Raw genomic sequence first — 17,507 nt, 5'->3', positions numbered from 1 at the left:
GGTGATCCTTTGGAGAGCTGATCAGCCAATCAGCCTCCTTTTGTACAGTAACAATTCTGTGAATAATTAATTCTGAGCCCTCTAAGGAAATATCAGAGCAGGGTTTGTAAAGAGATCAGATTGAATGAGTGTCTTGGTGAACACAAGTGAGGCACAGGCACAGAGAGGCTTTGGGATGGATTAAATTAAATTTTATACATTTGAACAGTCAGGAACATTACAGCAGTTAAAAATTGGAGTGATCAAGAGAGTGGAATTAGAGCAGCAAATAAATCTTCAACATCGATGCAGCTAAAGGGGATGTTGGGTAAAGATACTGTAGTTAGTGCTTATTTCATTCCAGGCACACCAGCCAGGGAGCACTTCCTTCCTGTATCTATCCTCTTGAGCTCTTGAAGATTTTTGTTCATTTGAAGTGTTTCATGTTTAGTTAGTCCAGAGAAGACAGCTTCAAGCTCCTCAATCTCTCCTGCCAGGGCAATGCTGCTGTTAGAATTCAATTCACTGGGGCATGTTACTGGCTGCTTCATGGACTGGAACTTGCAATTGAGACTGTAAGGTAACTGTATAAAATACCTTCAATGGTATTGCCAGTCGTGAGTGGTTTTAGGAAAATGACCTTGACTTACGGGCATTGAGTGCCAGAGCACTTCCTGTTGTGGGGCATCCTGTTTAGATACAATCTATTGATAACTATTAGAACTGACTAGCACTGGCTCTGTCAAAGTGGTCAGAGCATTATGGCTGTCATTGAAGATGGTAACAAACTTCCCATGGGTTAAAAATCGTAAATGATATAGTAGGTACGAAGTCTCATAACACTGTTGGAGTATTGATGTTGTTGTTAATCACATTAACTCGGCAGGAGTTGATTGAATTCATATTGTCTCTTTCTGAATCTCAGGATGTCTCTCTGGGCAATGAGTCTCCACAAACAGCAATGAGCAGGGGTCATCTGTTTTGATTTAAATTGCTCTATAGCACTGCTGCTTCACAGCACCAGGTACAAGGTTGGAGTCCAGCCTTGGTCAACAGCCTGTGTGGAGTTTGCACATTCTCCCCAAACTCAGCAATTAGAGATAGAAACCATTTCCAGGATATGGGCATCACTGGCTCAGCCAGCATTTATTCCCCATCTCTAGTTACCCTTGAGAAGATGGGAGTGAGCTGCTGTCTTGTACCATTCACAGTCCATTTGGCGCAGAAAGACCAACAATGCTGGGAGGGAGTGTGTTGCAGAATTTTGGGCAAGTTATTCTCCATGTTTGGTTCTTCAAATGCTGGTTAACTTAATCACAATCTGCATACGAGTTTGAGATTTCAGTCTGCAAATCTTCACCGTCTAGCACCCTGTATAAAGGAATATGTACAGGTTAGAAATTCAGAACAGACAATTCTAGTTTCTCTATAATATCTTTTTCCCCTTTCTTCCCCAAAAGCTGTAACCCTTCAGCCCACTTACTCTCTCCCACCATTCTGCCTCTGCTGTCCCTAATGTACACCCTCCCCATTCTCATGGAGTTACTGATAAACAGATCCATGCCACCACTTCCTGTTCTGGTTAGACTCTGCACCCTTTCTGGGTTTACTCCATTTCACGTCAGTTACTGCAAGTCAATAATGTTACAGCAGAATAAATCAAAAGAAAACAGAAATACTGGTAGCAGATCCTGGACAGAAGAGGAACCTTCAGTCTGGGAGAATGACTCAGATCCTTCTTTGCTTCCCATTGGTCGATTCACAGCATTACGACAAGTTGGGGATGAAACTTGGTCCCATGTGGGTGTGGTGACACTTTGAACCCCCAACCCATCAATACTACAAGCTGATTGATTGGCTGGAGGAGGAACCTTCCGCTAATTACCCCAAAGCACATGCTCCAAAATCCGCCCATATTCTGTACATGTGCAGTTCTGGGCTTCCCCTCACACGGATGGTCCCTGCCTCAGGGATTGTGGGAGTTGTCGTCCCCATGAAGCCACTGGAGACATGTTTCTACATAGTGAATGAAAAGTGTGGGCTGGAGGGTGTTGTGTGTAGGATCTCCAATCATACACGGGCTGTTACTGGATTTCACTGAGACACCTGCTTCCACAACCCGATTTCTGAAGGAACATAGATTCCGCCAATTGCAGGGTGGGGAGGTTAATAAGGGGTAGCAGACTTTAAGCAGAGGTAGCTGAGTGGTTAGCACTGCTGCCTTACAGCGTTGGGGACCCATGTTTGATTTCAGCCTTAGACGACTGTGTGGAGTTTACACGTTCTCACCATGTCTGCATGGGTTTCCTGGGGTGCTCGAGCTTCCTCCCACAGTCCAAAGATGCTCAGGCTAGGTGGATGGCCTATGCTAAATTGCCCACAGTGTCCATGTATGTGCTGGTGAGGTCATCAAGCATGGGAAATGCAGGGTTACAGGGATAGGGTGGGTCTGAATAGGATGCTCATCATAGGCTGGTGTGGACTCGATGGATGAATACCCTGTTTCTGCACTATAGGTACTCTATTCTACTCTCATGAAGAAGAATGTACCTATCTCAATGTGTTGCAAATCTGTGGCATTCCCTACTCAAAATGTGGTGGATGCCAGGACAATGAGCAGATTTACTGAAGAGATACAGATGTTGAATTTGCAATGAGATGAAGGGTGAGAGAGAGCAGGTGGGAAAACCCAGCTGAGACCGAGGTGAGCTCAATCATCACCGTATTAAATGGTGGAGCTGGTTCGAAGGGCTGCATTGCCTCTCCTGTGCCCAGTGCCCATCTTCTTATGGTAATAACTGGAAAGCTGAATCCAAAACTCACCACCTTCACCAAAAGGAGATTTTCGGAAAAAGCAGGATAGTCAGGTGGATTAGCGTTCCAAACTTAGATAGTGAGGAAGCGTGTAGGAGATAATGATTTTGCAATTTTAAACTGAGGGGAGACAGTGATTTATGGTTTTAGATTTAATCGTACATTCACAGCGTGCAGAATACTCTTGTGAATATCTATCCTGTACTTTATTACAAAGCGAAGGTCTTTGACAATGAACTGCACAACACCAAGGAAACATTGCCTCACCTCGTATTCTGATAAATCTGGTTGAACTTAGAACACAGCTGGAAAGCTGGAAGATTAGATCCAATCTTAAGATTCAGGGCTTAAACAAAGGAGGCTACAATAGGATGAGGCAGGAGTTGGCTAATGTAAACTGGAAGCAAAGATTTTACCGTGGGAAAGTTGACGGATAGTGGGGGAATACCAAAGCAATTTTTCGAAGTGCTCAGCAAAAGTATATATCAGGGAAAAGGACGGACTGTAGGAAAAGGCATAATCTGCCCTGGGTGGCTCAGGAAATAAGGGAGTCTATCAAATTGAAATAGAAGGCATACAAATTGGCAAAGACCAAGGAGAAACTCGGATATTAGAAAAAAACTTTAAAAATCAACAGAAAGCTAGATGGGATTGGGGGAGAAAAGTGATGAGTAGTTATCCCCAGGGCCAGAATAGTAGTTTACACTGCTAGAGGGGAACCTATTGTGTGGGGAACATATGGCCTCTGTAATTGTTGAAGCACTTCACTGTTACCATAGAGATAATCCTGATCAAGTTACAAATCACAGCACACTCCAAAAGCTTGTACTTCCAAATAAACCTGTTGGACTATACCCTGGTGTTGTGTGATTTATAAGTTTGTCTACCCCACCCCAACACCGGCTCCTCCATATCAGAATCCTGATAGACAGCTCCACTGAAACTGAACTGCCTGTCAGATACTCGAGGGAGCCACGTTTGGGGGGGGGGGGGGGGGGGGGGAGTGGTGTAGGTTTTATCCATAAAGTGCTAAACTAAACTAGACTTTCTACCTGCCATTGCCATGGAGATAATAGTGAGAGACAGAATCTATTCAAAGTCCCAAACCACAAAGGTATAAGAAAGGGAGCTTTACATCAGATAGATGGGGAGTTACCTGATGCTGCCTGAAAGTGTTCTGTATGTACACTATCCAGGTAACTGCCATGTATCATCAATAAAGACTCAAAGAAGACATCGCAGAGTTCTGTACCTAGTTATTGCTATCCAGTAGGGTTCAGGAATAGGAGTACACAGCAGTCAGTCTTCACAGTGGAGGATACGAAGAACATGCCAATAATTGATAAGGAGACTGAGGAAGGTGTGGACCTAGAAACAACCATTATCATGAAAGAGTTAGAGCTGGGCAAGCTAGTGGAGATAAACGTACACAAATTTCATTGCCCTGATGGAATACATCCCAGGATATCCACAGAGTTAGTGGGAGAAATAGCAGATGCACTTTGAGTCATAGCATCCTGCAGCAGAGACAGGCCCTTTGGCCCAAACTGGCCCATGCCGACCAGAATGTCCATCCACACTAACCCCATTTCCCTGCACTTGGCCCACCTGCTTCTGACCCTTTCCTATCCATGTATTTGTCCAAATGTCTTTTACCTGTTGTGAGAGTGTACCCACCTCAACCACTTCCACTGGCAGCTCATTCCATATACATACCCCCCCCGTGTAAAACAGTTGCCCCTCAGCTTCCCTTTTATTCTTTCCCCTCTAACCTTCAACTGATGCTCTCCAGTCCTGGATTCCCTTATCCATGCCTCTCATGGTCTTATACACTTCTAGAACAGTACCCACTCAGTTTCCTCTGCTCTAAACAAAAAAAAATCCTCACTTGTCCAACCTCTCCCTATAACTCAGACCCCTGAGCCCTGACAACATCCTTTTAAATTGTTCTGCACTTTTTACAGTTTAATAACTGAAACCTACACTGCATTCATCATATTTCCAGTATTTCCCCACGGCACTGGAACCGACGTGACAACGCCAATGGATTACAGTCCATGATCGAGAATGAACTCCTTTACAACAATCCCGTTTTCATAGTGTTTCCCATGGTGCAGGTATCCTTGTGTCTTTCTGGTTGTATGGTTAATTAAAGACTTGTCCTTCTACAAAGCAAAGCTGTGGCTTAATTGTTCCTGGGAAACATGCCATGATATTTCAGACTTTCAAAAACAAACAAACTCTCTCTCCACAGTCACCACCCTAACATGGACTTGGCTGTACCTCAGTATTTTTTCCAGTCACACTGAGATTTGAAATATTCGCCCACGGACAGAATACACACCTTTCCTTCCACACGAAAAGGCCAATGAATATTCAGATCGGCACGGATCAAGTAACTATCAGACCTGAAAATGAAGTTCAATTTGAATTTCTCATCCACAAATCCACCCTTTCAGTATCCTACAACTGAGAAAACAACTCACCGCATTAATACAGGATGGATCTTTATAAGACAATTATAGTATTAAATTGTAGTTTCATGTTTCCCAAAGTTTTAACTCTCAGTCTAGCAATCTCTTTCTTCTGTGAACTGAAATCCAAACCAATCCCCTCACTCCTTCCCTCCACACCCAGTTCTCACACTCTCTCTCCTCACTTTGAATTCAGTTTCCTAGCTCTTGTCTGCGGACTAAGAACCAAATTAATGAGTCTGACTCCGAGTCCAGCAGGGCGGGGGGGGGGGGGGGGGGGGGGGGAAGGGCGCGGGGCGTTGTTGGTGAATCCTCTGATGACAACCATCCTGCATGCACTGCTTCCTGCACACTCTGGCCAAAACCTGTCTTACTAAAATGAACCAAATTAGAACTCGAATTGCAGGCCCATCCTTGACATTTTCCATAAAAACCCTGAATCTTCACAAAAGAGTTCTGATAACTCTCTGCAAAATGCTGCCCCACTGATAGTCTGATCACATGTCAGGGTACCAGGAAATAGGCCATTCCCCTGGGTCCTGCTCCCAGAGGGAGGAAGATGCCAATAACAGATTAATCCCTCACAACCACAGCCTCCTTCCCAGGCACTGTGCATACTCCCACAATAGGCCAGCACTGTGCCCATACACTGGTCTCCCCTCCTACAGCACGTGCTCCCGATCATACAGGAGTCCAGGAGACTGACAGCAGCTGCTGCCCAATATATCAGAATCCCTACAGTATGGAAACAGGCCCTTCGGCCAAACAAGTCCATACCGACCCTCCAAACAGTAACTTGCACAGACCCATTCCCCTACCCTATATTTACCCCTGACTAATGTAACTAATACTATGGACAATTTAGAATGGCCAATTCACCTGTCCTGCCCATCTTTGGATTGTGGGAGGAAACTGGAACACCCGGAGGAAACCCGCTCAGACATGGGGAGAATGCACAAACTCTGGGTTTGGCTGGAATCAAAACCGGGTACCTGGTGCTGTGAGGCAGCAGTGCTAATCATTGAGCCGTCTCTATGGGCTGGAGAACTGGGGTAATGGGATTGTAAACAATGAATGAATGTGGAGGACACTGGAGGATGGACAGGTCAGTGAGCGACAGGAGCAGTGCAGCAGCAGGAGGGAATCCTGGACAAACTGAGCAATGGGAGAGTCTGACAGGAGAGAAACTACAGGAAGGTTCTGTTTAGAGGCTGAGGCTGGGACAGCTGGGAAACAGTATGGCCTGGTGGCTTGGGCAGGTTTTCTAATCATCCTCTTCAAAGATGCTGTTCCTCAACGCTGAGCCTGACCCTCCTGGTCCAGAGGTAAGGACACTGCCACCATTTCCTGGTGGGCAAGGGATACGGGGACTGCCTTTCAAAAGGTTTCAAAAACCGGTGTTGGTAACATTAACAAGACTCAATACACAGTCACTGACAAAATGCTGGTGTACATGAACTTCATCCAGAATATTAACACCTATAACTGGGTAACGCAGACCCCGATGTACAGAGTTAAATCCTGGATATTAATAACAGATATGTGCATGGGAAATCATGTCTCATGAATCTGACTCAGTTTTTTTGAACAAATAACAAAGAGGATTGCTGAGGTCAGAGCATGGACATGATCTACATGGACTTCAGTAAGGCGTTCCTCATGGGAGACTGGTCAGCAAGGTTAGATCGTACGGAGTACAGAACTGGCCCGAAGGTAGAAGGCAGAGGGTACTTTTCAGGCTGGAGGCCTGTGACCAGTGGAGTGTCACAAGGATCGGTGCTGGATCCACGTTTCGTCATTTATATCCATGATTTGGATGTGAACATAAGAGATATTATAAATAAGTTTGCGGATGACACCAAAATGGGAGGTGTGGTAGACAGGGAAAAAGATCAGAGTACAAGGGGATCTGGATCAGATGGGTGATGGGCTGAGGAGTTCAGTTTAGAAAAATGCGAACTGCTGCATTTTGGAAAAGCAAACTTTAGCAGGACGTATACAGTTAATATAAGTTCCAGGGGAGTGCTGCTTAACAAAGTGTCCTTGGAGTGCAACTTCATAGTTCCTTAACAGTAGAATAGCAAGTAGATAGGATAGTGAAGGTGGCAGTTGGTCTGCTTGTCTTTATCGGTCAGAGTGTTTAGTATAGGGGTTGGGAGGTCATATTGCGGCTGTACAGGACATTGATTCGGCAACTTTTGTAATATTCCATGCAATTCTGGTCTCCTTCCTGTCAGATGGATGTTCTCAAAATTGAAAGGGGTCAGAAAAGAATTATAGGATGTTGCCAGGGTTGGATAGGCTGTTTTCCCTGGACCGTCAGAGGCTGAACGGTGACCTGAAGGAGACTTTTAAAATCAGGCCGGGCATGGATAGGGTAACTAGACAAGATATTTTCCCTGCCGGGGGTGGCGGGGGGGGGGGCGGGGGGGGGGGGGGGGGGGGGGGGGGGGGGGGAAGGGAGTACAGAACTAGGGGACTGGGAGGGGAGGGTAGACAGAGAGGGTGGGTGGATCGAGAGGGTTGGGACAGAAATGGGTGGGGACAGAGAGGGGAGGCACAGAAATGGATGGGGCCAGAAAACAGGATTAGAGAGGAGGGGAACAGACTGGGGGGGGGAACAGAGGGGGCGACCGACAAAGAGTGGGAACAGACTGAGGGCGGGGGGGGCAACCGACAGAGGGGGGAAAAGAGACGGGTGTGCGACCAACAAGGGGGCGACTGACAGAGGGTGTGACAGATTGTGGGACAGATCAAAGGGGGGGGGAATGCACGACCGACGATGTGGGGGGGCCGACAAAGGAGGGGGGGGTAAAAGAGAGTGGGGGGAGACGGGGGGGAACACAGAGGGGGAAGATGGAGAGTTATTTTATAGATCTACTACTCAACCCTGTTCGTGTTTTCTCCTCCTCACCTTACTTCCCTCTGAAGGGCTCAGAACAACTGCATAGTTCCTGGAGAGTGGGGTTTCAGGGAGATCAGGTGCTGAATGTGGCATTTGGGACACTGACCTTTAATGGAATGCGCTGGTCAATAAATGGACTCTGGTTCGACTCCACTGTCTGTGTGGTGTTTGCACATTCTCCCTGTGTGTCTGCGTGGGCTTCCTCTGGGTGCTGTCAATTTCCTGCCACAAATCCAAAGCCATGCAGGTTAGCTGGATTAGCTTTGGGTAATGATAGGTTACAGAGTTAGGGTGGAATGCTGTTCCGATGGTTGGTATGGCCTCATGGGCCGAAAGGCCTGCTTCCACACTGTGGGGATTCTGTCACTGAGTATAGGGGTTAGGAGGTCACGTTGTGGCTGAGTAGGGCATTGGTGAGGCCAGTATTAGAATACTGCATTCGATTGTAGTCTCCCTGATTTTAGAAAGATGTTACCAGAATAGGACTCAACCTCTTAATAGCAATTCCTGGGAAGTGTTGACAGACAAACAGACCGTGCAGTGTGGGTTGATAGTTCCTTGAAAGTGTGGTTGAAGGTAGACAGGTCGGTGAAGGTGGTGTGCGGTATGCTAGCTGTTATTGGGCAGTGCAGTGAGGATAGGAGTTGAGAGATCAGGTTTCGGTTGTACAGTTTATTGGCTCGGCCACCTTTGGAATCCCCAGACTGCTTTCAATTCCAGTCTCCCTGCTACAGGAAAGATGTTGGGAAACTTGCAGGAGTTCAGAAAAGTTTTACTAGGGTGTTGCCAGTATTGGAACATTTGAACCATAGGGAGCGGCTGAATAGGCTGAGGCTATTTCCCTGCAGCACTGGACACTTTAGGTGGCTTTATTGAACTTTATAAAATTATGAGGAGCAATGATAGGGTGACTAGTCATGGTTTATATTTTTCTCCCAGAGTCAGGGAGACCAAACAAATGTGAATCTTTTTTTCAAGGTGGAAATGACACATTCTAGAGGAGAGATGGCAAGTTTAAAGGATATGAAAACCGAACCAACTGCAGATGCTGTAAACCAGGAAGAGAAACAGAAGTTTCTGGAAAAGCTCAGCAGGTCTAGCAGCAGGTGTGAAAAGAAATTAGAGTTAACGTTTCTGAGGAAGGGTGACGAAACCTGAAACTTTAACTGAGTTTTCTTCACAGATGCTGCATGACCTGCTGAGCATTTCAACATCTGTGCAGGTTTAAAGGGAGTTGTTTGGAGTATATACCTGAGAGGAACTTGATGAAGTTTATAAATTGAAGTGAGACCACATCTGGGATTAATGACAGAAGTTTTGGTCCCTTTATTTAAGGAAATACATTTCATCAGAGGCATTTCACAGAAACCTGACTGGGATGATCCATCGTTTGCAGGGATTATCTTTTAAGAAAAGGCTGAAGTAGTTGGGACTCCACTCACTGGATTTGGGAAGAATGAGAGGTGATCTCATTGTAACATGTAGAATTCTTAAGGAATTTGACAGGGTAAATACTGAGAGGATGTTTCCCATCATGAGGGAGTCTGGAACCAGATTTTGGGTCAGTCACGGAATCATGGATTCTGTTTTAGATTCGTCAAGTTTAAGGCAACACCGACACAGGTAAGGGGTTTCAGTAGCAATGGAGCTGGGGTGAGGTGGAGACAAGCAACATTTTAGAGATTGGAATTCCTGGCGTTTGTGATTGTGTAGATGTCTGATCAGAAGGTCAACTTGGGGTTACAGATATGACAGCAATATTGTGAAGAGTATGGTTCTATCTCAGATAGTTCCCAGGGAGAGGAAGGGGGTTAGCAGTAAGGGAAAGGAATTTGTAATAGCAACTGAAGGCAATGAGTTTAACCACTACAACACTTCATGTTGCAGTTGTATAAGACTCTGGTGGCCTCATCTGGAGTATTGTGTGCAGTTTTGGTCGCCATACTATAGGAAGGATGTGGAAGCTTTAGAACGAGTGCAGAGGAGGTTTACCAGGATGTTGCCTGGAATGGTAGGAAAATCTTATGAGGAAAGGCTGAGGCACTTGGGCTGTTCTCATTGGAGAAGAGAAGGTTTTGGGGAGATCTGATAGAAGTGTATAAGATGATTAGGGGTTTAGATAGGGTAGATACTAAGAGCCTTTTACCGCTAATGGAGTCAGGTGTTACTAGGGGACATAGCTTTAAATTAAGGGTGGTAGGTATAGGACAGATGTTAGGGGTAGATTCTTCACACAGCGGGTTGTGAGTTCATGGAATGCCCTGCCCGTATCAGTGGTGAACTCTCCTTCTTTATGGTCATTTAAGCGGGCATTGGATAGACATTTGGAAGTTATTGGGCTAGTATAGGTTAGGTAGGATTCGGTCGGCGCAACATCGAGGGCCGAAGGGCCTGTACTGCGCTGTATCCTTCTATGTTCTATGTTCTAATGTTTCATTGGGGGAAACTGCAGCCAATCGCGTAGTGGGAGCGTGATGAGCAGTTTGATAACTGAGTAATGGAGAGGGATGATGGGGAAGGAGAGCTGGGCATTGTCAGTGTACATGTGAAACCTAACACGGTGCTTTTGGACGATGTCACCTCCTGGCAGTATGTAGGTGAGGAACAGGAGGGACCAAGGAGAGATCCTGGAGGGACACCAAATACAAGGAATTCAGAAAGAAAAGGGAGAGTGGAGATGGAGGAGGTGTTTGCAACAACGGTGGGGTCAAATATTAGTTTGTAGCAGAATGGGAGAGAAGGACATAACCAGAAAAGAGAGACAGATAGAACAAGGAACAATATCTGTGACTTAGTGAGGGGGAGTGATGAGGAGGAGGCACAGTCTAACACCAAAAACACTATTTCTACATTAGTGACGTCACCCAACTCCACCCTAGTCTCAGCTCATTTACTGAAACACTCGTCCATCCCTGTGTTATCCCCAGACTTCGTTATCAAACACACTCTTTGCCAACCTCCCACATTCAACTTACATGCAATCTCAAGAGTATCTAAAACCCTACTGTCCAAGTGCTCACTTGTACCAAAATTTGTTGATCCATCAACAAGCAACAATTTAAAATTCTCACCCTTGATGTAATTCCTGGCTGTGAACATCCCTGTCTCCCTGCACCACACAACCTGTGAGACCCCGACAACTCATTTTCTTTCAGATTCCCAACGATGTGTTTATTCATTGCTTCACCTGTCTGGCTGTTTCTCCTGTTGCCAAGGCAACACTGCCTGGAATTCCCACCCTAACCCTCTCAGACCTGCTTTCCTCCTTTAAGGTATTCCTGAAAACCTGTTTATTTGGCAGTTCTTTTGATCACCTGACCTAATATCCCCATCTGTGGCCTTATGTCAGAAGCTCTTAATAGTATTTCTGTGGAATTATAAACTTAAAAAAAAAACAAACTGTTGTTGATTTGCACACACATTGTCAACTCTTCACTGTCGCTGAGTGAATAATCTATAACAGCTCTTACCCAACCACATTGTGGGAGCACCTTCACCACATGAACTGCAGCTGTACAGGAAATCAAACATCACCTTCTCCACAGGCAATGGGGCTTTGGCACTGATCACTGGGATCTGTGGAGGGAGAAACAGTTGATATTTCAGGGAGTGTAAAATGCATTATAGGGAGGGAAAATGGTGCAGCATTTGGGATTTTCAAATTTGTGTTTTACAATGTGCACTACGTTCTGTAAAACCTCTCATTCCATACCGTGAAAATTTCCTTCTCTTTCTGGTCAATACGTCTTTCCTTTCCCTCTGCCCTGCACCTTCACACATTTCCAATGCCTTGGTCACAACAACACTGTGCTGTCCGTGAAGTTTACCACGTGGTTGAGTATTGTCCCGCCCCTCATTCACTCCGATTGGTTGAAGCAACAACTAGCACCTCTAGCCCCCGTTCCCCCATTAACATCAAGAATCCGAGGCCCATTGTGGGCTGGAGCATGCTCAGTGCTTCCTGCTTTTGCTGCTGTTCATCAGGTATGAGAGAGAGAGGGCTCATCCCTGTTTCTCCTGATGTCAGACAATAACAACAACTACCTGCATTGTAGGGAGCCTTTCACATTGACAAATCTCCTAAAATTCTTCACGGATGATGGAAACGTTGATTAAAGAGAACGATTTTTAGATACATCTTTAAGGTGGACAGAGGGGGTTAGGGAGAATATTCCAAAGGTTTGTGTACTCGGCAGCTCCAATTGTGGAGTGATATAGGTGGGCAACAGCTTACAATGGAGACAGTTAGGGGCTAACCATAGGTTAAGAACCCCATGTCGAAGCCCCCCACCCCACACACCAGACCTTGTTCTCACAGCCTGTCATTACACACTACCTATGGTTAGCCACTAACTGTCTCCACTAACAGCTAGTCACCCTCCCCCAGCCACATTATTATCCACTCCTTTATCCAACTGTTCTTCTCACTCTATCCCCACCTATCCTTTACTCCTTATATCCTCTCCCCACACTATCTTCTGCAAATAAACTGACTTTTTTTCCTCAGTAACATCTGTTCTATGGAAAGGACACCGGATCTTAAACTTTAACTCTGATTTCTCTTCACAGATGCTGCCAGACCTGCTGAGATTTTCCAGACCCTCCGGGTTGTTAGTTCTGTTTTACATCTTCCGCAGTTCTTTTGGTTTTAATTTACTGGAAGTTTGTAATTCAGGTCCGACAGCCTCTGTCCCAGTCTCTGCTGTCTCTCCCACCCCCACCCAGTGACACTGCACCTGCACAGCTCATGGACAGGTGTCGGCTTGCTGACCACACCCCTGATTCACTCCCATTGGCTGCAGGGGAACACAGACTCTCCTCCTATTGGTCTGGAGCTGCCGTCAATCAGCCAGGCACTATTGTCATGAGAGTGGTTGGCTCCTCCCTCTCTCTGCCCTGGGATGAGCTTCATCATTCACAGTGAATAGGGCAGTATCACAGAGCACAGGGGCTGGGGCTATTCAGCCCATTGGGGCTGTACTCTCTCTCTCTGGAGATGCTGCAAATCTGTCCCAAGTCCCCTCCCATGAGCCCATAGCCTCCCAAATCTTTCCTTAAAAAGTAAAATTCCAAGTCTGTTTCAGAATACCTGCTGAATCTGTGTCGTTCAGACTGTTCCAGATGCTCAGAACTTACTGAGTAAAATAGCGTTCACGTTTTCACCTTGTATTATTTGCCAATTACTTGAAAATAGTTACTAAAAATTGTGACAGTGTTAACAATTCCTCTCTCTCTCTGTAAATTCAAGACCTTGCAACCAAATCTGCACAAGATCGAAATCACTGCTTCACCTTCTCAGCTCCAAGGATAATTATCTGTGCTTCAGCTAGCTCTGCACAAAAGAGAGGAATGCATCTTAAATTATCAACATCAAAGAAACAGACCTTCGGTCCAATTCGTCCGTGCCAACGAGGAATCCTAAACTAATGGATTCCCATTTACCATCTATTGGCCTGTATCCATCAAATCCCTTCCTATTCATGTATCCAATTGGAAGCCTTTTAAATGTTGGGATTTTATCAGCCTCCACTACTTCATCTGGTAACTCCTCCCATACACACACCACACTCAGCTTGAAAACGTTGCCACTTAGATCCCTTTTAAATCTTTGCCCTCTAAACTTAAACCCATGTGCTCTAGTTTTGGACCCACCTAACCTGAGGAAATAGGACGCCAGCTGCTCACCTTATCCACGCCCCTCGTGATTTTATAAGTCTCCATGGAGACACCTCTCAGTCTTTGACTCACCTGAGAAAATAGCCCCAGCCTATTCAGCCTCTCCCTGTAGCCCAAATCCTCCAATCCTGGCAACGTTTTTGTAAATCTTGTCCAAACCTTTTCAAGTTTCACAACATCCTTCCGAGAACAGGGAAATTCAAACTGAAAACAGAATTCCAGAAGTGGCTTAACCAACATCCTGTCCAGCCACAATATGGCGTCCCAGTTTCTGTATTCAATGCATTGACCAATAACGGAGAGCGTTAATGGAGTCCCATTTGCCAGCGGTTCACCCTTATCCCTCTAAATCCTCCCTCTTCATGTACCAAATCAGATGCCTGATTCCAAGAACAGGGAGATTGGAACTGAAAACAGAATTCCAGAAGAGCTGTAATCAGTGCCCTGTCCAGCCACAATATGACGTCACAACAGCTGCATTCAATGCATTGACCAATAATGGGGAGCGTACCAAATGCTGCATTCACTACCCCGCCTCCCTGTGACTCTACTTTCAAGGAACTATGAACCTGCACTCCAAGGTCCCTTTGTTCAGCAACGCCCCTCAGGACTTTACCATTAAGTGTATAAGTCCTGCTCTGATTTGCCTTTTCAAAATACAACAGCTCACATTTATCTAAATTGAACTCCGTCTGCCATTCCTTGCTCCAATGGCCCATCTGATCAAGATCCTGTTGTATTCTGAGCTAACCTTCTTCACTGTCCATGACACCTCCAATTTTGGTGTCTTCTGTAAACCTATTGACCATACCTCATATATTCACATCCAAGTCATTTATTTAAGGGCCCAATATCCATCCTTGCAGCACATTGCTGCTCACAGACCTCCGGTCCGCAAAGCAACCCTCCATCATCCTCTGTCTCCTACTTTCAAGATAGTTTTGTAATGGCTTGCTCTCTCTGCATTCCATGTTATCTAACCCTGCTAACCAGTCTGCTTTGTGGAACATTGTTGAATGTCCATATCAACAGCATTCACCGCCTTCCTTATTCAATTTTTTCGTCACTTCAAAATACTCACTCAAGTTAGTGAGACCCAATTGTGCATGTACAAAGCCACATTGACTCTACCTGATCATTTCTGTCCCGCTGCGCCTTCCTTGTTCAGTCCACACCCTCCCACCAACCCACGCTCCACACACTTGACCCTCCCTTACCACCACGGGAGATGTAAAACATGCGGCCACACCTCCCTCTGACCTCTGTCCAAGACCCCAAAATGATCTTTTCACATCAGGCAGAGATTTGCCTGCACATCCCAAAACCTCATCTTCTGAATATGGGAAATTTAACATGGTTCATCCAACTAAACTACACATCTTTGGACTGTGGGAGCAAACTGGAACACCCGAAGGAAATCCTCACAGACACTGGGGAGAATGTGTCAACTCCAACACAGACAGTTGCCCGAGGCTGGAATCAAACCCAGGTCCCCGGTGCTGAGGAAGCAGCACAAACCACTGAGCCACAATACTGTGGGATCTTTGATGCTGATGAGCTGCCCCACTAATACCTCAGTCACTCACCCTGCCTTATTTCCTAAGAGGCAGTGATGATGGGGTGAAATCAGACAGTTAATTCAGAGACCCAGATAACGTTCTGGGGACAAGGGTTTGAATCCCATCACGGCAGATTTTGGAACGTGAATTCAATAAATATCTGGAAAAAATAATCTCGTGATGACAGGAATCCATTGTCAATTGTTGGAAAAACCAATGTGGCTCACTCATGACCTTTAGGGAAGGAAAATGCCATCCTTACCTGGTCTGGTCTGCATGGGACTCCAGACCTATAGCAACGCAGTTGACTCTTAACTGCCCTCTGGGTAAACGCAGCAATAAATGCTGGCCGAGCCAGTGACAGCCTCATCCTGTGAATGAATAAAGAAAACAGGTCAGGTTTTGTTCCTTTTCTCGTCGGTACATCCTACAAACTCAATCAGAAACGTTCTCGTACACACTGAACAAATACCTTTCCATCCAAGCCCTTAACACTACAGCACTCCGAGGCCATGTTGGTAAAGTTAAAACCACTTATCATTGCATCCATATTATTCTTACAGATATCTGAGGTCTCCTGGTAAAATTGTGTCTCAATTCCCTGCTGACTATTGGGAGAGGGTCTATAACACAATTCCAGTAAGATGGTCATCCCTTTCTTATTTCTCAGTACCAACCAAATAACTTGCCTGGATGTACTCCCAGGAATATCCTTCCGAAGCCCAGCCATAATGTTATCCCTAATCAAAAACACCTCTCCCACTGCGCTGTTGGTCCCTTTCTATCCTTACTATAGCATCTATACCCTGGAACATTAATCTGCTAGTCCTATCCATCCCTGAGTGATGCCTCTGTAATTGCTGTAATATCCCAGTCACATGTTCAAAACCATACCCTGAGCCCACCTGCCTGACCTGTCAGGTCTCTTGCACTGAAATAAATGCAGTGTAACTGGTCCGTCCCACCTCATTCTGTGACTTGCTCTTGCCTGCCTTGACAGTCTGACCGGTGAACAGTACCAGCCTCAGACTCACCTCTTTTCTCACTATCTCTTTAGGTTTACCCCGACTCCCTCACTGGTTTAATGCCTCCCGAGTGGCACTAGCAAATCTCCCTGCTCCTCAGGACCCCATGCTTTCCCCTTCCTATGCCATTGGTACCAATGTACAATGTCCTCCCACTGGTTATTCTCCCTTTTGAGAATATTCTGCTCCCTCTGTGAGACACTGGCACCAGGGCAGCACCACCCCATTCTGATGTCTCACTGTCAGCTGCAGAAATGGCAGACTGTGCCCCTGACTAGAGAGTCCCCCATCACTATCGATCGTGTGGAAATGGATATACCTCACATTATGTTAGAAGCCAGTCTCAGTACCAGTAACTTGGCTGTCAGTTCTGCATTCCCCTGAAAGTCTATTACCACCTACATTTTTCAAAACCGTGTACTTGTCTGAGATGGGGATAGCCAGTGGAGACTCCTGCAGTACCTACCTACCCCTCCTAGCTTTCCTGGAGGTAACCCATCTACCTGACTGTATCTGCAGTATCTTGCAATCCTGAGACGGCCACATATCACACCCCCCGCCTCCTGTCAATTCCTCACTGCCTTTAATCACTCCTCCACCAATCCATGCGTTCCAATAGGATTTGCAATCACACTTCCTGCAGACATAATCATCAGGATCATTGAGACTCTCCCTAATTTCCCACATCCGACAGGAACAGCACGCCACTCTACAACAGGCCATCTCTCCGCCTTCACAACCTACAGACCAAGTCAAAGACACAGTCTTACTGCTCAAAAAATACTGCCCGAGATTAGCAATGCTTACATTTCATATCTTAAACATTTAATCAAGAGACCCAAAGACATTAAAAAGAAATCCTCACCTTACTCACTATTGTAGATTTAATAAAATGAAGACGACTAAGATTGATATTTGAAGAGACTGAAACTCACTGAGCTGATCCCGGCTCGGAGTACTTCCAAGGGGGAGGTCTCTCTGAGGGCAGCTGTGAAATGTCACTGTTTCTCTTCTCTGCCCACCCCATTTTCAGAGAGGTTTTTAACATCACAGCCAGTCAGCTCAGAGAGGTCAC

The 17,507-nt window shown here is 45.8% G+C and overlaps 1 long non-coding RNA gene across 3 annotated transcripts in view; it reads right to left on the bottom strand.

Annotated features, from left to right (window-relative positions):
* Positions 1-212: 212 nt before the first annotated feature.
* Positions 213-17,507, bottom strand: part of LOC132811500 (uncharacterized) — a 31,826-nt gene continuing 14,531 nt past the window's right edge. For 2 of the 3 annotated variants that reach the window (XR_009643297.1, XR_009643298.1), the window contains exons 2-6: positions 15,670-15,778; positions 11,643-11,748; positions 8,279-8,394; positions 4,046-4,161; positions 213-1,350 (exon numbers count right to left, since the gene is read on the bottom strand). This is a non-coding gene — a long non-coding RNA (uncharacterized LOC132811500). The remainder of the gene's footprint in view (positions 1,351-4,045; positions 4,162-8,278; positions 8,395-11,642; positions 11,749-15,669; positions 15,779-17,507) is intronic. The other variant, XR_009643299.1, reaches the window with a different exon arrangement.

This window comes from Hemiscyllium ocellatum, unplaced genomic scaffold (genome assembly GCF_020745735.1).
Source record: "Hemiscyllium ocellatum isolate sHemOce1 unplaced genomic scaffold, sHemOce1.pat.X.cur. scaffold_2221_pat_ctg1, whole genome shotgun sequence".
In the NCBI taxonomy this organism is placed as follows: Eukaryota; Metazoa; Chordata; class Chondrichthyes; order Orectolobiformes; family Hemiscylliidae; genus Hemiscyllium; species Hemiscyllium ocellatum.
The sequence above is the reverse complement of the archived record's forward strand: the minus strand, read 5'-3'. Positions and strand labels throughout refer to the sequence as shown.